Genomic DNA, 22,422 nt, shown 5'->3' with positions numbered 1-22,422 from the left:
ATTCAACAACTTCAAAATCTCCTTTTTCACAACCTCCATCATTGGAGGATTCAAACGCCTTTGAGCTTCTCGGGAAGGCTTGTAATCTTCTTCCATAAGGATTTTCTGCATGCAAAGCGAAGGACTTAGCCCTTTGATGTCGGCTATAGTCCACCCAATGGCTTCCTTATACTCTTTCAAAGTGGTGACAAGCTCTTCCTCTTCTTTTGTTGACAACTTGGTGGAGATGATCACTGGCAAAGTTTCTTTGTCTCCAAGATATGCGTACTTGAGATGCTCGGGTAAAGTTTTGAGCTCCAATTCCGGTGCCTGCACAATAGAAGGAACAAGTTTCTCATTAGACATTGGTATTTTCAGCTTTGGAACATCAAACCTCATTTTCTTCTTCTCATCCATGCAGGACACAACCTCCATAATCTCTTTATCAATTGTAAATTGATTGGCAAGTTTTTCCACTCTTTCCTTTTGAAGATTCCTGTCTAAAATGAGAGCTAACACATCAAGATTAGACAAATCAAAACACTCCTCTGTTAATGGTTTAATGACATCCACAAAATTCAAAGATGAAATATCACTTGGATATCTCATAGCATCATAAATATTGAAATTTATCACCTCCCCATCAAATTCCATGGATAATGTACCATCATAAACATCAATTTTAGTCCTGGCTGTTTTCAAAAAGGGTCTTCCTAGGAGAATTGAACTCAAATTTGGTGAGTCATCATCATCCATGTCAAGGACATAAAAATCTGCTGGAAACACTAATTCATTCACTTGAACTAACACATCTTCTAGCACACCTTTGGGATGTACTAAAGATCTATCAGCCAATTGAATGATTACCCCGGTTTTCTTCAATGTGCCAATATTTAAAGTTTTAAAAATGGAATATGGCAAAACATTGATAGAAGCTCCAAGGTCTAGCATAGCCCGTGGAACATGAAGATTACCTAATTTGCAAGGAACCGTGAAAACACCCGGATCCTTACATTTTTTAGGTAGTCTTTTCTGTAACACTGCAGACACATTTTCTCCTACTTTAACAGTTTCATTCCCTTTCAACTTTTTCTTGGATGTACATAATTCCTTAAGGAATTTAGCATACCTAGGGACTTGTTTGATGGCATCAATAAGAGGAATATTTACCTCAACTTTTCTAAACATCTCCATGATTTCATTGTCTTCCCTTTCACGCTTTGACTTGCTTAATCTTGAGGGAAATGGAGGAGGAGTGACTTTTGCTTCAATAGGAACTTGCTTTGAAGGTGTTTTTGACTTTTCTTCTTCTTTCTCTAGCTCCATCTCTTCTTCTTCTTCAATCATCTTAGGACCTTCATATTCTTTGCCATTTCTCAAAGTGATGGCACATGCACTATGTTTTGGATTCTTCTCGGTTTGCGCGGGTAGTTTGCCTTGTGACTCCAATTTACTCACAGAAGTGGCGAGTTGAGTCATTTGTTGCTCCAAAGTCTTGATGCTCGCCTTGGTCTCATTTTGAAATGTTTGAGTACTTGTGGCTAAACTCTTAACAATGTCTTCCAAAGACATTCCCGATCCGCTTGAACTACTTCCTTGATGCATGTTTTGAGGTTGGAATTGAGATTGATGAGGAGGTTGAGTTGGCTGGAAATGTGGTTGATAACTTTGTTGGTGATGCATTTGATTTTGAAATGGGGGTCTTGGTTGAAAAGGTGGTGGTCTTGGCTGAAAATTGGCATTAGTTTGATGCCAATTTGGATTGCTTCTTGGCTGGAAGTTTCCTTGTTGTTGACTTGAAAATCCCATAGCTTGAACTGGCTCTACATCTTCTTGTAACATTGGGCACATATCAATGGGATGTCCAACTTGTGTACAAATACCACAAGGTCTAACTACTGGTGGTTGCACACCCTTATCCTTAGCAAGCATCATCACTACTTTAGTCAACTCAGAAAGTTGACTCTCAATTTTTGGGGTAGAAATTTCTTTTACTCCTCTTGGTGCATCACTGTACCATTCTTCTTCTTGTGTTGTATGCTTGGACTCTTCTGCCATGTTCTTGATAAGAACTCTGATTTCTGTTGGAGTCTTATCAGCTATAGATCCACCACTTGATGCATTGAGTAATCTCCTATCCCAAGATGACATTCCTTCACAAAAATACTGTAACAACTGACATTCTGTAATCCCATGTTGTGGACATCTTGAGCACAATTTCTTGAACCGTTCCCAATAAGTATGCAAGGCTTCTCTCTTTTGTTGCTTGATACCAATTATCTCTCTGCGTAAAGCTGAAGCTCTCATTTCTGGAAAATATTTATCCAGAAACATCCTTGCAAGTTCATTCCATGTTGTGACTGACCCCGGTGGTAAGTCATATAACCACTCCTTGGCTGAATCTTGTAAAGCAAAGGGGAATGCCCTTAACTTGATTTGATCTTCTGTGACTTCATGTGGCTTCATACCCACACAAACAACATGAAATTCCTTAAGGAATTTATGTGGGTCTTCATTCTCAAGACCACGGAATGAGGGTAACAAATGGATGAGTCCGGACTTGAGTTCAAAGTTGATTGCTGCAGGGTAATTTATGCACAAAGGTTGTTGGGTGACATCTTGAGTAGCCCACTGTCTAAAGGTTTGTTCAGGTGGTGGGTTTGGAGGTGGGTTTCCTCCATGGTTGTCTGCCATGGTAGGAGTAGGTGAAGATGGTGGGGTGGTACTTTTGGATGTTGGTGAAGATGTGGTTGATGGATTTGATAAAGAAGCTCCGAATTGTTGTTTCTTTAAAAGTTTAGCTTGCTTCCTTCTTTGTTTTGCAGATTTCTCTATCTCCAAATCAACTGGTAAAGGTGTACCTGTGCGAAAAGATCTTGGCATAAACAATTAGTACTACCGTATCCCCGGCAACGGCGCCAATTTGTTAGGCGTGTCAAACCCAATAAATAATGGGATAAAATAATATTAATAAAGCTCAAGTCACTGCTATTTCTTATACTAAAGATAGTATAGAGTAAGCAGGGTCGGTCCACAGGAATACAGGACTTCTTATCTTGCCATATTCTCACACATAATACAAATAATATTAAAATGGGGGATTGTGTTTGAACTTGAATTAAACTTCATAAATAAGAAAAGATTGATAACAAAACGCAGTAAAAGAAGTACATTTCCGATTCTGACTCTTATACATGTATTATGTTGAAAGATGTAATATGATTATAACTCATGTTCAATCTAGGTTGGTAAGTTAGATATTAATAAACTCTAATATCCAAATTGGCAAAAGTATTTTATTCAAAACAAGCTCTTCAAATAAAACTTCATTTAATTGATTCAATTCAAATAAGTTCTTGCATCAAATCATTAAATGACATTAAGTTTTTGCACTAATTACCAACAATGTTTAACATTCCTCTTAAGCTTGGGAATATAAACATTTAATCTTTGATTGCACTAATTTTGATCTAATTACAACCAAGTAAGTGTGTGTTATTAACATCAAATCATAAAACATATACGAATTTCATAATTTGATTAACTAGATTGATAAGAACCCTAGTTCATTGATCAAGTGAAAAAGAGAACTAACCAAACACATGATTAAGATCAAATCAAAGATTACTAGATGTTAAACACAAATTAAGTTCAAATTACAACCTAACAACACATACTTAAGAATTCAGATTCGGAAATGATAATGAAATCAACCACACATGACTAGGTTAAACTACAAATCAAGCAAATTCAAACTTCAAATTGACTTACAAAAAGGAAATTAAAGTGTTTCCAAGTGTTAATCTACTTCTAAAAGCTCTGAAAATCCCCTTCTCCCTGTCCAAAATCCGACCTAACCTCCAACAAAACTGATTGTCCCCATTAAATGAGAGTAAAACTACTTTAAAAACTGTCGAGACGTTTACACGGCCCGTGTAAATTATAGGGTGCCATTTACACGACCGTGTAAACAAGAAAAGAAGAACGCTCTTGCATATGCGTTTACACGGCCCGTGTAAATTATAAGCCATCATTTACACGGCCGTGTAAATGTCTGAAAGGCTCAAATCTTCATTTCTTCATTCTCTCTCTCTTCAATGCTCCAAAACTTCTGAAACTTCGTTTCCAACTCTTTTTAACTTCCTCCATCAAGATCCAACCTTCAAAAGTCCCTGAAATATCATAAAAGTGTGTGAATGGAATTGCATCATGAAAAATCCCGAAAAATATGCAAAATGCATGAGTTTAAACCTAAATGCAATGCACTTTTATGAACTAAAACTACAAAATGAATGCATGAATATGCATCTAACACCCAGCTTTCGGACAGTTTCTTTTGAAGTGCCCTATCTCGCCACACCCATAGCAGGCTTGACTCACTCCAGTGCTGGGAAGTTGATTGATGGGTTTGGGTTGGGATCTGCAAAACCGGGCGGTATGGCCCTTCCGGTCGCAGTTAGTGCAGTGCATTTCACGGCAAGGGTCGTTATGATGGAAAGAGCACTTGGTGCATTTGGGTAGGTTCCCTGCATAAGTTTTGGCTGGTACAGGGGCCGCAGGAGCAGTGGCAGCATGGACAGCCACCGTCTGTTGGTTCTTGAAAGAGGACTGAGCTGATTTGCCCTTCTTTCGGTCTCCACGCTTCCTTTTGTTGTCAGATGTCCTGGTTGATGTGGGGGTAGTTGTTGTGGCTGTTGAGGGAGTAGAAGGAACCTCGTGATCGATTAGCCTTTGGGCCAATTCCTTGGCACTTTCAAAGGTCGCAGGGTGTGAGGCTAGAACGTTCCCTCGATATGGGGGTACCAGACCCCAGATGTATCTTTCAATTTTCTTGCTTTCGGTGGGAACCATGTTAGGACATAGAGCCACCAGGTCGCAGAACCTGGCTGTATAAGCCACTATGTCGGAACCCTGCATTTTGAGGTTCCAGAGTTCCTCCTCGATTTTCTAAATTTCTCCCCTCGGGCAGTACTCCCTTGTCATGAGGTCCTTCAGTGTGTCCCAGCCCATGGCGTTGGCTGTTACCAGTGAGAGTGATTTGACATGGCCATTCCACCATGTCAGGGCCCTTTGGGTGAAGGTGCAAGCAGCAAATTTTATCTTGCTTCCCTCAGGACATGAGCACATCTCGAAGATGGCTTCTGTCCTTTCGATCCATTGGGATAGTGCAAGGATCCCTCCGGTCCCATTGAAGTATGTAGGTTTGCAGCTGATGAAATCTTTATAGGTGCACTCCCGTGCACGCGGATGGATTTCACCTTGGCTGGAGTTTGTGCCAGTCCCCGTTCCACTAACACCACCAGAGTTTACTTGAGTCATGGTGGCGGTCACAGCTGCCTGAAACATCACCGGATCGAACTGCGGTGGGGGTGGTGGTGGTGGAGTCTGGTTTGCAGGTCTGCCCCTAGTCGGACGCGGACGAGGCGGCATCTTTTACTGAAAGTTGATAGGGATGATGATAATAGTGAGAATCAATTGTGAGTATGATGAAAGTGTTTCATGAACTAAATCGCCATAGTCCAAAAATCAGATAGAGTCATAACAGTAGAGTACTAAAACACAAGTGTAAGGGCTTCCCATAGATTAGATAACTGCCAATATTACTGGTATTAATGATGTAAAAAGAGTTTCGGGAAAAACGACCTAACAGAAGGTCTTACATCAAACCATAAGGGAAAATGTTGGCAGCCGAGAGATCTAGTTAGAGTACTTTTTAAAAGTTAGGAATATTTTACAGACTAGTGCTCCCTAGAGCACAGAAAAGAAAGGCTATTCCTTCATTTAAAAGTAAAGATGAGTCGACATCTTCTACCGGCGACGGTTACCCCTTGGGCGGACCCTCAGGTCTGCCAGTTGCCGTTCCATGTCAAGTAGGCGCCGCTCGTACACTCGTTGGCGTACGCGATGCTCTATGACTTCCGCCCTAGTTTCTGCTAGCGCCTGAAGTAGAGACTCACGGTCACTTCGAGTCCTCTCGTCAGCATCTTGTAGACGTCGGATGTGGATGTCACTCATCCTGGTGTGGGTGACAATCTCAGCAATTCGGTTAATGGCGGTTCTCCCCTGAATCTCGTTTCGAGCAACCCTGCGGACTAGAATAGGCAGGACCCTGTCCGCAGTGCTTCCTTCGTTCACATTGTAGAACCCTTGGTCTCCGTTGTAGGGGATGGGTTGATCTAGCTCCTGACTCCAAGCCTCCAAACTCTCCACCCACAGAGGTGTTGGGCCTCAAAAAGCTGGGCGTTGGTTAGGGTTTGGGGCTGTTGGGGGTATGTTGTTGACCTCCGGCTCGGAGTCAAAGCTATCCGAAAAGCCTTCTACACGGTGATCATCCAAAGGGATTGGGTGATCGTCTTCTGGCTCATTACCGAGCCACCCGCCATTTCCTTGGTTGGGATTGTACGGATCGTTGGGGAGATGGAATCCAGCCATGCTATCTACGCGAGAATGGGGAAAGGATAGTTAATAGACGTACAAATCTAAGATAATTATAAGATGATCGTTATTAGTCGATCCAATACTTGCATAGTGCATACCAATTACATGCAACCGAAACAGGATAGACCTTCGAATAAGTGACCCTAACTCTAAGTCCACAACCAAACAAGGAACAGGAAGTAAAGCAAAGATCACAGATTCTAAGTCTATAGCGTCTTAGTCACATGTAACCGTAGAGTATCCACTTAGCAACTATCGCCCTACTAGTAACGACCTTTTTAGTTCTCACATATGTAAATTACAGTAATGCAGAATACTCCTATAGTATTCTTGTTCTAATGTTCTTGTAGTAGTGTTCGTAAGTTTTTAGACTTGTTGCAACACCACCATCATTCTTAGGCACATGCTAGTCACTCCTCAGAAAATATGGTTGATCAGGCTATATCCCCTTAGGTTTGACCATATGTCTCTAAGCCTAATCGTGTTGTTCAACAATCGTAATACTTTTGTTCTGTTCTAGTATGATACTGACACTGGTATGGATAAATGTGTATATATATATATATATACTTAGTTAAATATTTTATTATTTAAAAGTATATATTCTTGGTCAGAGTGTTTTAATCCTGATGTGTTTATAGTTCGTATATCTTTTATGGATTGATATACTTGATTCACTATAAACAGTGCTCTGATACCAATCTGTCACACCCCAAAACCAAGAATGGCGGAAACGTTCTGGGGTGGAGGACGTCATGTACAATATCATAACAATGCATAATAGTAAAGACAAGCAACAACATCCATTGCATTAATATAATAATTGTAATACAAGCGCGTTCTGTACAGTTTGTAAGACACCAAAAGTATAATCAAAATAAAGATGAGTCTTGTATGTGCTCCATCTTCTCAAAAGCTTCATCTGTACCTGTCTACTGATGACCTGAGAATACAAGTTATTTTGAAAGCGAGTATCAGCATAAAGCTGGTGAGTTTATAAGTATTTAGTGTCATTGCTTGTATAAAAATGTTTACAACAGTATAGTGTAATAACTGAATTCAATGTTTGAAAATAGTATACTCCCTAGAAAATCCTATATTTTCCAGTAAAAAGTAGTCTTCTACCAAGACCCGATTGTTTGTATATTTGTTCTTTCATAAATGTAAGGTTTTCCCCACTGAATCTATTAGTATGAAAATATAGCTTTTTGACCTCACTCGTATAAGATGATTACAAAATAAATGTAATAGGGAAAAATAAATGTTTTACCCTTAGCAGTGACACTGCTGGATATAAAGTGCTAAAATACGGACTCCAGGTAGTACTAAATGTACAGTACACCTCGTAAAGTCTAAGGAAATGAAAATGTAGACTCCATGCAGTGTTAAATGAACAATACGCCTCGAAAAGTCCATAGAAATGAAAATGTAGACTCCAAGTGGTATTAAATGAACAATACGCCTCGCGAAGTCTAATTTGCCTTTAATTATTAAATGGGTTAATTGAAGGTATGAATGTGAAATCGTATGTAACCATGCTGATCGACGGCTGAAAAACTGATGACCCTCCAGGTCATAAATAGTGAGGTAACATTCTGTCACCCCTTGGCCTTTCGGCTCGGACTGTAGCTAGCAGTAAGGATGTGGGAGTGTCTGTCCCGTATAGATCTATACACACAATGCCCGCTCTCCCTCCAGGAGACTCTGGTTACAAAGTGATAGCACAATAAAGTGTCGTATCGAGAAGTAGTATGTCACATTCTGTTTTATAGTATATTCTCTTGTATATTGTATATTGTATTTCTTGGTATAATGCATAGAGTGTTCTCTCGTATAGTATATAGTGTATTGACTCATAACTGTTCTGACTCATAATAGTATCATGGTAATAGTAATAATGACTAGTAACCCTTAACTATACCTATTATAGTTAAATAGTAATGAATGTTGCATGCCTTTGTTACACAAAGGTACTGGACTGAAATGAAGACTTTTATATCCAACACAAATATATATGATATATAACTAAGAATTCAACGACAGTCGGACAAATAACAAGATACCCTAAGTCCACAACCAAACAAGGAACAGGAAATAAGGTGAGCTATCAGTCCTAAATCCTTCAAAACTTACTTATATAAATATATTGGTGTAGATATGGTTTTGGAAATAATGAAAGTTTAAAAGAGTTAGAAAACAGTTTTAGCATTTAAATAGTTCATTAAAAGGTTTGAAACACTTGAAAATCTATAAGTTTGATAAAAACTTGAAAGCAGTAGTAAATCTTTCTGTTTGTTCTAGTTATTAATCACATGTGATTAAAGCAATAACTAGAAATGTTCAACTTGTATTCCCCCCCCCCCCATAAAAGCATTTAAAAATATTTAAAAGGTTAATTAAGGGGTATGAACTCACCTGCAGTGAGTGGTTTGGATGGAAGTTCGATATAGGATTGTTGGGTGTCAAATAGAGTCTTGAGCACAAACGAATCCTATTTAACATATAATTACATATATGTGAATACATTAGTACATGTAACCACTAATGGTGATAGGGACATACCTTAAGGACATAAAAACACTTAGAATTAAGTGTTACCAACTCATATGGTTGCACATAAGGAGTGTATGGCCCTATATTGGAGTGTAAGGCCACAAAAGCATGGGTTTCATGTGTGTGCGGCCAGAGTGTGCGGCCAAGTGTGTGTGCGGCCGCACACTCACTATGGAGTGTGTAAAAATCATGGTTCCAAGCCTTTGGGACGTTCTAGTGAAGGTGTTTTGACCATTGCTTAGCCGAATTGGGAGTTTGGGGCCATTTTGGACCCTTAAAAGGGTGTGTGCGGTTGCACATGGCGTGTGTGGCCAGGTGTGCACGGCCAGGCCTGTGTGCGGCCGTAAACACTCCTACAAATGTGTCCAAATCGATTTTCCAAGGCTTTGTGATGATCCTAAGAAGGTGTTTTGGTCGATACTAAGCTTGGGTGAGTGTTTAAGCCCATTTAGGACCAAAAGATGTGTGTGCGGTCACACATGATGTGTGTGCGGCCGTACACACATGAAGATCATCTAAAATGATGATTTCATGGATCAAACTCGAGGCAAAGTCTTTCTAACGTGTTGTAGTAAAGATCTAAGGGTGTTTACTTACTTGTTTTGATGATTGGGGAGGAAAACTTGAAGAACTCTTGAAAGAGAATGTTCCAACTTGAAGGAGTGTGAAAAAGGGTGTAAGGTTGACTTAGGGTCCTTTATATAGGATGGAGTGTGAGGCTAGGGGGTGTGCGGTTGGCTGTGTGCGGCTGGCTGGCCGCACACTCGGGTGTGCGGCCGCACACACCTTGCAAGGTGTGTTTGGCCCGATTTTGTGATGTTTTACACATTCTAACCCTCCCTAAGAATCATATCTCGATTGTATTAAGCCTAAGGCACTTTATATGGACCCAAAACTTATTACAAAATAACAAAACGAGGCTAACTTTGATAAAAATAAAGAATGTACCGGTTAGGAATTTCGGGTTGTCACAGAAAAATTCCGAATTTCATTTATATGCTTTTCGCTGACAGTAATTATGGAGGTTGTGAGCTTGACAGGAAATCTACTTCAGGAGGGTGTCAATATCTTGGAGACAGACTGGTGTCGTGGCAGTGCAAGAAGCAACACACCGTCTCAACTTCAACAGCTGAAGCGGAATACGTTGATGCATCTGCCTGTTGCTCTCAAGTTATCTGGATCCAACATCAGCTGTTGGATTACGGTTTGAATTATCTAGAAACCCCTATTTACTGTGATAATGAGGCTGCGATTCAAATTGCTAAAAATCCTGTCCAACATTCCAAAACCAAGCACATTGATATCAAAATTCATTTTATCAGAGACTGTTATGAACGTTCACTCATCCGGCTGGAACAGGTTCCCACTGCTAATAATGTGGCGGATCTGTTCACCAAGCCTTTTAACAAAGCTCGATTCGATGTGCTTGTGGGTTTTTTAAAAATGATTCGTTTTGAGGATTAATTTTATTTTTCTATTTTTTTACTTATTTTAAGTTTTTTTTATTCTTATTTTCTTAATTCTTATTTTCTATTTTATTTTTGGTTAGATTAGTTTAAATTTGCGCATTTTAGTGACTTCATTCTCACCCATGCACAAATTTAGGGGGAGAAATAGACAAAAACCAAACAAAAAATTGAAAATTTTCAAAAATCCAAAAACAATAAATATTCAGAAAATCAAAATACGTTGTTGATAGTCTTGCTTGTAAGTGATGTGTTGGGAAGTGATATTATCAAGTGATAACAGACAATCTGAATCTGTGTAACGTACCAAAATTAAATTGTCTACGCTCTGTGTTCGATGCGCTGGTAGGCACGAAAGATTCTAAATGGACTTGACTATGAAGATTTAAACTTAAGGAATTCAAGGACTTGATAAATCTTGAACTAGTTAGATCCGTTTAGCCTGACAATACGACGCTCGAATAGGTTGAGCAGGGAGATATACATGGGAATCTACTGGTCACATTAAAAGAACCTGTATCTAGAACTGTGGATTAACTTTTCCTCGATGTGCGGATTTTGTCCTTAATTTCGGTATTGATGGGGTGACTAGGGAATTTCGATAAATTAGGTCTGTAGAAGGTTATTTTCTTTCTTTCTGTCTGTTAGTCATATGTTGCCTCCTCTGCGTGATCAAGAGATCCGACCTGGACTGTAACATATGCAATTCTATCTCTCTGCATCTTCTCTCTATGAAATTCTTTCTGTCTGTTAGCCATATACTGTCTCCTTTGCGTGACTTACAATCCGACCTGGCACACAGTATATGCATCATTCTTTTTCTCAATCCCTCTAAAACTTCAGTTAGTCATATGTTTCATCCTCTGCGTGATTGGAAGAGATTCGACCTGGGTGTATAGCATATGCCTTCTAGATCTATCTTCTCTCTTAATAAATGTCTACTCACCCGACGTAAGGAGTATTCTGGAAGTTCTTGATTACTGGAGCATATCAGGAAGCGGGAAACATGTTCTAGTACAATTAAAATTGAACACTTACAGATTGTCTGTAGATCTCGTTGCTCAATTTAGGTGGACAACAATATCACTGGTCGTCGTCAGATAAATGGTCCATAGGAAATTTATTTAAGAATATAGAATCAAAAGGATCTTGTCTTTATTAGCTTGTCCAAATTTTATCACAATTTTTCGTGTTTAAGTGGACCACAATACCAACGATCGATCAGACATAGACATGAAGGTAAAGGTACCGATAAGTAGACCAAGGCTGTCTAACAACTTTGATCCCTAAGTCACAAAATTATATTCAGTATTTGTTTAGATAAGTTTAGTCTATTTTATAAGTTTAGACTATTTTATTTTAATTTTATTTTTATTTTTGTTTCATTTTAATTTTATTTTGTAATTATCAAAATTTTAAATTTTAAATTTTGGACATTATTTTATTTTAATTTTATTTTATTTATTTTATTTTATTTTATTTTTATTTTTATTTTTGTCCTTGTTAAATTTTAATCTTAATTTTAATTTTGTTAAAAGTTGTCAAAGTTTTTTTAAAATTTTAAATTTTAGAAATTTTTTTTTATTATTTTTTTTAATTTTAATGTTATTTTTAATTGTTAAATCCTCAAAAGTTTTATTTTTGAAAATTATTTGAAATATTGGACTATGCCTTACACTGTGTGGAAAACAGATAAAATAGTCAAGGGTATATAAGAGAGTTTACAGCCGGAAACTCTCTCATTCTTCACTTTTCAGCTTCCGGCGGCAAATTCTCTCCCTTTCTCTCTCATCTTCGAAAAAAATTTCGTTTTTTTCTGTGAAATTGCTCCGATCATCTCAAAGGTAGTAAGATTCCGACCATGGATATGTATTTGTTTCACGAAATCGTTGAGTTTTGAGCCTAAAATCGACGAAAATAGGTCTGTCGGAGCTTAGGATCTTACGGCCGTAAACTCCGTTTGCGGCCCTGAGCTTACGGCCACGGGTTTACGGTCGTAAACTCCAGGTTGACCGTAAACTCCTGGTTGACCGTGAACTCAAATTTTGAACAAAAATAATTAATTTTTGGGCTAAATTTAAATCGATTGAAATATTATTTGCTCAAATATCTTTCTTTTCTTACTTGGTATGTTTTAGTGCAGATCAAATGGCAAGCTTAAAGTTCGCAGACATGCACAACTTGGCGATTGTACTGGCAGATCCTCCAGTTGCTCATGGAGAATTCAGGTCGATGATTCATGGTCTGAGAGAATGATGTCTGGCCTCCGCCATCACCATGAACACTGTGGTCTATCAGAACATCATAAGGGAGTTCTGGCAGACTGCCAAGATGAAAAGAGATGACGATGGAGCAGTGACTGTGGATGCAATCGTTAAGGGATGCAAGGTTGTGATCACTGAGCAGTTCATTAGAGAAACATTGCTGATCAATGAATTACCTAGTTTTCCCACTGAAATCGGGATTGAAGACGCTCAGAAGATTCTGAAGAAGATGGGGTATGAAGGCGACTCTCCTCCTACTGTGAAGAAGCTTCTGCCACCTTATTGGAGATTCTTAGCTCATGTGTTCGTGAGCTGCATCTCCGGCAGGAGGTTTGGTGCGGATGAAATATCTCTGAGAAACACTGGAGCCATCGTTTCTCTTGCTGCAAGGATTGGCTTCAACTTTTCGAGGTTTATCCTGGACGAATTTGTGGTCAACATCAACGCTATAACTCGGGATACCTTCTTGATGTATCCCAGGTTCATTTAGCTATTCATCAACAGACAATTTCCTAATATGGTCAAGGAGGGAGATACACTTGACATGAAGACCTTAGGTCCTCACACTGTTGGGCTCATCAAGCAAAATCGCAAGGGAAAGGTCATCTTTCAAGGACTGTATCCACTTGTAAAATTCGGAAGATTTGTTGAGCCAAATGAGGCATCCGAGTCTCATGGATCCTCTGACAAAATATCCTTTGAGCCTACTTCATCAGAAAAAGTTATTTCAGAAGAGGATGTGATCACAGTGTTAGATCAAGAAAAGGAAGAGACAGTTGCTCCCGATGTTTCTGTAGCTGAGGAGCATGATATGCAGTCCAAGTCCAAAGTGACTATAACGAAGGGTCTTCTAAGAACATGACTGAGACTGATCTATATGAAGACCTTGATCTTACAGGCTTTGATAAAGATGAGATTCCGACTAACTTTGGAAGTAATGAAGACTTTTTGTCAAATGTCAATCTCAACACACTACTTGACAATATCAGTGATGTTGTTCATCCAGTAACGGAGATAAGGGACTCTGATGACGTTCTCGAGTCAACACCTATTACTACCGATCAAGTGGTTGATACGACAACTCCCATGGTGACAGTGTCAGGGATTCCTCCCCTTGATGTTGTTTCACCTACAACTAAACCACTTCAGAGTGATGATGCAACAATCCAGACCTTACAACCTCCGTCAAAGAGAAGAAGACGTGATCCTAGACATGGGCTTCTGGATTCTGACTTATCTCAAGGCCTGCCAATTACTCCAACAACTACCCCTGCCATCTTCTCAACGGAACCTTTTAGTGAAGGCCCTAGCACCATCTTTGAGGTTGGTGGTTCCTCTGCTCAAGCAGGATTTTCTTCTCCTAGGCCAGATCTTGATGATGCCTCTGTACGGCTAGCCATGCATCTAGCCCAGGAACAAACTTCAATACCTTCTTCTAGAGCTAAAGGAATTTCTTTTAGAGAAGGTCATTCAGGAGAAGATGATTCAGTTATTGATGAGCTTCAAAAGAGAGTAAATGTACTTGATCAAAAGAACATAGAGCTCAGTATTCAAGTTAATGATCTTTTGAGCGAGAATGTAAATCTGAAGATTCAAGTTTCTGATCTTCAAGAGGATAAAGCTCTGAATACCAAGCAAATTTCTGACCTACAGAAGCACTTTAATCTCCTCACTTCAAGTTACTTTGATTTGAAGAAGAAGTTAGAAGAGGAACTTGGTGACAAGTTCAAGACATCCGTTGATGAGTCTAGGATCAATCTGCACATCCAAGCTCATCCCATTGTGACATCTGCTCCAACATCACGTATTGTTGATAGGTTTGAAGAAGATCCAACTCAAGCTCCAAGTGTTGTGGCCTTAAAACGTGCCAAACTGGCTAAATCTACTGAGAAAGGTCAATACTTGTTTAAAAGGAGCTCAGATCATAATGCTCCTGCGGATCAGCCCACCATCACCTTTACAGATCTTGGAGAGAATCTTTTTAAAGATATATATGGTGATAGGTCAGGGATCATCTCATGGGGATTTCACGACACCTTAAACATGTGGCTCGTGAGACGTAAGAGTGGGACCACTGAACTATATAAAGATGCTCATGACTTCAACTCCTAGACCAGGGTTGATCTTTCAGAGTTGTCAAGGGCTCCTTTTGCCAATCCCTCTCAAAATCCCCAGGCTACACAGTTCAAGCAGTTCTTGGAGGATCAAGTACTCAAGGGTTTTCCTTCAATGAAGACTGCAGAGTCAATTATTAAGGTGTACCCAAGCGTAATTGATCCTAAAACCAATCAACCTCTTCGAGCTGTGATGTGGCCAGATACTAAACAAGTGAAGCAGATTCCTATCCTTCAGGATCATCCAGACGGATCTCTGCGAACCATGGAGTACTGGGTGTTTGATGAAACCACTGCATCTGCTGTCATCAAGCTTGAGAAGGGATGCATCCGCTTGTACGACAAAAGAGACCTGCTTCAATTTGGAAAGTGGGATATACAGCAGCTGAGCCATCATCAGATTAAAGTTGCAGAAGACATCTTTGAGCCAGCTGCCAAAGAGTTTACAGCTATGGTTGTGGAGATCATTAACAAACGGATATGGAATGGAGCAATGGGGAAGTCGGATGTGCTGGTGGTCGACAAAGACTGAGCTCAAGCTAGCACCAAACCAAGGGGGAGATTGAAGGGTCTAGTTAGTGGTTTGTTCTAGGCTTTCATTGTAATAAGTTCTTTTGAGTCTTTATGCAGTTTTGGTAGGTTGTTTGTTAGTTTACGGCCAAGTAGTGAGTTTACGGCCGTAAACCCAGTGTCCGGCCCAAGTCCACTATATATAGGGGTTGTGTAGGTCTTTAATGGTTGTTGATGCTACAATAGTTCACGGTCATAGAGAGCAAGTTGTACCAGACGTTTTATGAAATATAAGCGTGTGCAAGCTTGTTTCAATTCTGTTTCTACCTTGTTTCTTATTCTATTTGATTGTGTGATTGCTTGATCATTGGTAAAGATCCGTTTTCACCACCTTACACAAGGTATGAGGAGGAATGAAATCCTTAAGGCCCTATTTATAGCCTTGGATGCCTCCTAGGGTTTAGTACTCCTTCCCATGTGGGATGGAGGCCTAACCACGAAATTGCACTCCTTTCCCATGTGGGATGGAGTGTTTTTCGTGCAACCCTAATTCCATAAAGTTCTGGAACATTCCTGATTAACCAACTATAGATTAATGAACATTCAACCCTTTAATTAATTAAACTGTTAATTAATTCCCATAATATATTTCCAAAATATATTTCCAATTAGTTTCTAATTAATTATTAACCATAATTAATAAACCAATTTCTCCTTTATTTATTCTACTCAATTTGGGTCTTGAGGGCAACCCAAAAGGACCCTGCTATTATTAGAAACATGACCAATAGCTAATGACCTTGGACACTATTCCAATAGTTAGTGGGTTTTTTAATTGTTTGTAACTATTTTTTGATTTATATGAATATTATTTTATAATTTTAATTAAAAAAATTGTGTGGTCCAAATTTGTTCTCAAATGTTAACGCGATAAGAAATGTTCTCGATGAACGCTCCTCTCTTTCTCTCTCTCTCTCTCTCTCTCTCTCTCTCTCTCTCTCTATATATATATATATATATATATATATATATATATATATATATATATATATATATAAAAGTTTGATCGATTGAAAACTCAAAAATAAATGAGGACTATCAGGACAAATCTATATATATATATATATATATATATATATATATATATATATATATATATATATATGTATAAAAGTTTGATCGATTGAAAACTCAAAAATAAATGAGGACTATCGGGACAAATCTTTGTCGTGAGATTAAAAAAATAAAAGATGGAGATCTGATTTTATTTATCGTCAATATCTTGCGAGATGATTTGACGTTTTGGTAATTATCTATGTGATTGATAATTTTTGACAAGGTTAAAAGATTTGGTGTTTAAAAAAAATGCACCCATCCAACTTCCCCCACCCCCTCTTTTTCTCTCTTCGTAACATGTCCCAAGCCATTGGTTCGTAGGGTTTTTTTTCTACCCATTTTGGTTTTTAGGTATAATTCTTTTTTTTTTTTTTGAAAATTAAAATATGAAAAAATCAAAGTTCTTAACATTTAATTATCTACAAAATGAGCAAACAATCATGAAAATTTAATTTTTTTTATAAAAAAACCCAGAAAAATTGCATTGTAGTCTTTTCAGTTTTTCGAATGACCAATCACAAACAAACATGGTTAAAAAGACCACCAATCAAAAAAAAAAAATTAGAGTTTGGACTAAAACCCGGAAAAATTACATACGACCCAGACCATTTTTGCAGTTTTGTCATTTTGATTTTTGAATTTTTAGTTTTTGTAAATTTCAGTTCAGTTATAAAGTATTCATTAATATAAATAACATATTGAAATAAATATTGGAATAAAAAAAAATCAAAGTAATAAACCACTTAAAATTAACTAAACTTTTTTAAAAAAATAAACACACTCACATGTCACGTTCAAGTCGCATGAGTCGGAAGTATTTTTCATCGGCATACATGACTATAGACCCACCAACCTCCTATAACACATAAAGTAAATTACATGAATGGTCCCTATTTTGTGAAGAGGGAGGAGTGTGTGGTGATGTTAGTAAATGAAGCCGGTGATTTTGGAGACTAAAGATGACAACGAAGGTGAAGATAAAGGGCAACAGCGGGACCCACCTTAACTAATAAAATTTTTTGATATATAAATAATAAATTAGCAATAAATAAATTAAAAATAAATAAAAATAGATAATTGATTGTTTTTATGTGGGATAGGACCCAGCCTACAACAAAAAATCATATTAGAACCGTCCGAGTAATATATATATATATATATATATATATATATATATATATATATATATATATATATATATATATATATATATATATATATGAGACGGTTCATTTTAGATTAAAAAAATATAGATTATGAGATTTAACCTCAGCTACATATTTTTTATTTGCCGTTCTAATGTTCCAACGTACCGGCAGCAACGGGTTATGCGTAATCATAAATGATTATATGGCAGAGAGGTATAATCATATACGATTATACATGTTTATACGTTATGCTTAATCATAAATGATTATATATATATATATATATATATATATATATATATATATATATATATATATATATATATATATATGCCTGATCACAGATTGAGTAATCCTAAATGATTATGATTGTTGGTGGCAGAAAAGATGGTGTTGACAGAGGTGTCGGTTGTATAAGTAATGAGGGTTACAGTGGTAGGGTCGGCTGATGTCAGAGGTGGTGGTAGTAGTGGTGGCGGTGACGGTTATGGTGGTGGAGATGGTGATGGAGGAAAAGGAACAGGCGGCACTGTATAATCATTTACATCAGGTCTGCCGCGCCGGTACGCCGGAGGGTTAGAGCGGCAGATGTGAAATACGTGGCTTAGGTTGAATCTCAAGATCTCTATTTTATTTTTAATCTCAACGGAACCTCTCTCTCTCTCTCTCTCTCTCTCTCTCTATATATATATATATATATATATATATATATATATATATATATATATATATATATATATATATATATATATATATATATATATAATGTGGATGACATCTATTGTGTGGTCGTAAGGACAATTCTGGACCAATGGATGAGTAGAATGAATGACTATGATCTAAGGGTCTATGATATTATAATGGGATAACATGTACAATATAATCATCCAAATTTCAGCAGAAATGTATTTTGGTCAATTAAACTATATTTAAAAAATGAAAATTTCGAATTTAAAGGGATAATTATCTCTTTATTTAAAAAATGTGAATTTTTAAATTAATTTAATTTTAATTCCAACATAATTTTTTATATAAACCAATTTTGTTCTGTCAGAAAGACAAAATGTCAGCCATGAATTAGTAATGATATTTTTTATTCATTAATTACATTAATTCTTAAAGAATAAGACTATAACAATAATTACATTCATTCTTGAAAAAAATATGACAAGTAATGGTTAAATTTTACATTATTCTTAATGATTAAAATAAGAATGGTTAAAAAAGAGAGAAAAAAAAAGAACATCAAAATCTAACAAAAACACTAATTCATTCTGAAAGAATATTATTGTTATGATTCTTGAAATCTTTTGCAAAAGAATATCGCCATTCTTGAAAGAATCGACATTCTCCTTCTTGGTTCGTTTGTAGATGACATTCTCTAAGAATTGTCTAGATAATCGACTTGATTCCAACCATTCTTAAGAGAATAACATTAGGTGAGAATGACATTCTGTAAGAATAATAGGAAGTTTTGTTGGACCTTCAAAAACATAAACCAATCCAAATTATGGTTTTAATAAGATGAAATAAAATAAAAATGAAATTTGCTTCTGTATCATACGAAGAGACAAGAATTAGAAGCTTTTATATACTAATTTTTAACGTATGATGATAACAAAGTCTAAAAATTAATCTTAGGATTAAAAACTTTTATATATTAGTTTCATCTGTACGACTTCATCCTTAGAATTTTCTATATTATCATAATTTTTTAATAGTCAATGATCTTAACTATGTAACTTGACTTGATATATTGGTAATTTATCACAGTAGCTTCAGACAAGACATTTAGAAGGCCAAGTCGCATACTGAAGAATCTATATGATTATTTGTTTCAAATGTTTAAGAACCTATAACATTACATATACCAAATTGTGTTTATATAAGCATTTCATGAACTCATAGCATCAATAATGTACATACACATTAATAGGATTCATGCAAATAACTGAGTTAGAATGTCTATCATGGCTGTTGTGTCTCACTGTATGTTATAAGAGTTAGAATAAAAAATTATTTGTGTTTCTTCATTGGGAGAGTTGACCCAAATCTTGTTTGATATTGAAAAAACCGAGTCATGGAATGTTGATCGATCGATGGTTGTTCGCTTTGCGTGGAAGGAAGTCGATGAACATTGGATACACACCGAGGTTTTATTTTGTAATCATAATAAGGTTATGAACAAAAACGGCGGCATAGGGTTTTGGAGATGATGGCAAACGTATGATGATATAAAGGGAGATTCAATTATTTATCCAAGATTATAGGCATCTAATTTGGAATGTCATTTAATCAATGTTTAATATTACTAAAGTACCCTTATATTAATTATTAATTAAAGTTTTTATTAAAATCCTATTGGTTCTTATAACCACACAATAAATATCAATCCATATATGAACCTAACTCTCTCTCTCTCTCTCTCTATATATATATATATATATATATATATATATATATATATATATATATATATATATATATATATATATATATATATATATATAATTTATCGTATACCACAGGACCATTCATTTCATAATTACATGTCATAAAATTACAAACACTTTTCGTATACAACATTCCAACAAAAACACTTCTTTGTTCCAAGATTACCGTATATAAAATGTCTATTTTCTAACTATTTTTCAACTACAGGACATTCTCTACTCCTTCCAGGTCCGAAATCTTTATATATATATATATATATATATATATATATATATATATATATATATATATATAATCATGGTGCAGCCTTGCATGTGTACCATGAAACATTAATTTATATATATATATATATATATATATATATATATATATATATATATATAATCATGGTGCAGCCTTGCATGTGTACCATGAAGCATTAATTAAAACTTTATAAACTGAAAATATCAACACCTATCATACATGATAGTTTATAAAAATCATCTCACATACAAATAAATACACAATATCCCCATGATCAACCACCCATCCACCCCATCACTAAAATCCTATCACCAAATCTCACTATTCTACTTTTTCTTCAAACGTCATTATTACATTATCATCGGCAAAATGGTAATTTTTAGACAGGGATAATGACTTAAAAGGGTAATATATTTTTCGATTTGTACACATTTGGTCACTGGGTTTTTTTTTCGTCCACATTTACCCCTTCAACTTGTTAAACTGTATACATTCAGTCCTTATGACCGGCTACTCCAGGTTACCCGGTAAAAATGACTTAATAGGGTAATATATTTTTCACTTTGTACACATTTAGTCCTTAATATTTTTGTACACATTTAGTCCTTTTTTTTTTTGCAAAATAAGTCATTTTTTTTGTACTCATTCAGTACTTATGAATGATTTTTTAGTTTTTTCTTACAAAATCTTATGTGGGACATTCATTAATGAAGTGTATGGGGCTTTTGATGCTTATATCCATCCCGATCTCGACTACTTGGTTGCTTAGGTCATGTGTTCTGAACGTTATAACTTCTTCATATAATCTCGGATTTTAACGATCTTTATATCCATGCGTTCGTATTTTAGTCTACTACAACTTTCATTTAGATTACTCACATTAAAAAATAATATATTTTTACTTACGATTTTTATATCCATACGCGGTGGCGGATTTAGTATGGTCTCCGTGTTGCACCGACAACATCTGTTTTTTTTGTTCGCAGTGGAAAAATTTTCGCATTTTTTTTACGTTTATACCTATTTTCCATGTATCGGCAACACCTACTATGTATTACTGCGTCTTCCCCTGTCCATACGTTTTTTATGAATGCATGTATGTATGTTTTTTTTATAAAATCGTTAGTAAAAATATATTACATTTTAACGGGAGTAATCTTAATGAAAGTTGTAGTAGACTCTAAAAATGAACACGTGGATAAAGATCCTTAAAATCTGATATCGTATGAAGAAGTTACGATGTTCAAAATACAAGACCTAAGCCAAACCACAAGACTTACGCAACCAAGCAGTCGAGATCACATTGGACATAAGCATCAACAACCCCAAGCACCTCATCAATGATTGTCTCACGTAAGATGTCGTGAAAAAAACCTAAAGAAATCATTCATAAGTACTGAATGAGTACAAAAAAGGACTTATTTTGAAACAAAAAAAAATGTTAAGGACTAAATATGTACAAAAATATTAAGGACTAAATGCGTACAAAATGAAAAATATATTACCCTATCAAGTCATTTTTCCCGGCTAACCTGAAGTAACATGTCATAAGGACTAAATGTGTACAGTTTAACAAGTTTAAGGGGTAAATGTGGACGAAAAAAAAACTCAGTGGTCAAATGTGTACAAATCGAATAATATGTTACCCTTTTAAGTCATTATCCCTTTTAGACAATACCAATGTAATTTCACCATATCTTCAAAAGTAATTTTTAATAAATGATAGATGATAGAACTAAATTGCATAAATGGTTATTGTTATACTTACTTTAGAAAAATTATAGAAAGTCTCTGTCCTAGAAAATTTATAAGATTAGTCTCTATTACAATAAAGATACATAAATGGTGACTAATTAACTTTATTTATAGAAAATGATCCCTGTTACAGTAAAGGTGAAGTAACTTCATAGAAATATTCATGTATTAAAGCTAAATTGACATAAATTGTCCATGTTACACTAATCCCTACACCAAAAATACAAAAAATTGTTCCTAAATAGTCCCTGATATAGAGATGCACAAAGACCCGATCCGATCCGGATCCGGATCCGATCCGGATCCGGATCCGGATCCGATCCGGTTTGATGATGTCACGTCCGATCAGAAGTCGCCATTAATCCGAACCGGTTTCAAACCA

Source organism: Lactuca virosa, chromosome 1 (genome assembly GCF_052849685.1).
Source record: "Lactuca virosa cultivar CGN04683 chromosome 1, Lactuca_virosa_CGN04683_v6, whole genome shotgun sequence".
In the NCBI taxonomy this organism is placed as follows: domain Eukaryota; kingdom Viridiplantae; phylum Streptophyta; class Magnoliopsida; order Asterales; family Asteraceae; genus Lactuca; species Lactuca virosa.
Note: the sequence above shows the minus strand (reverse complement) of the source record.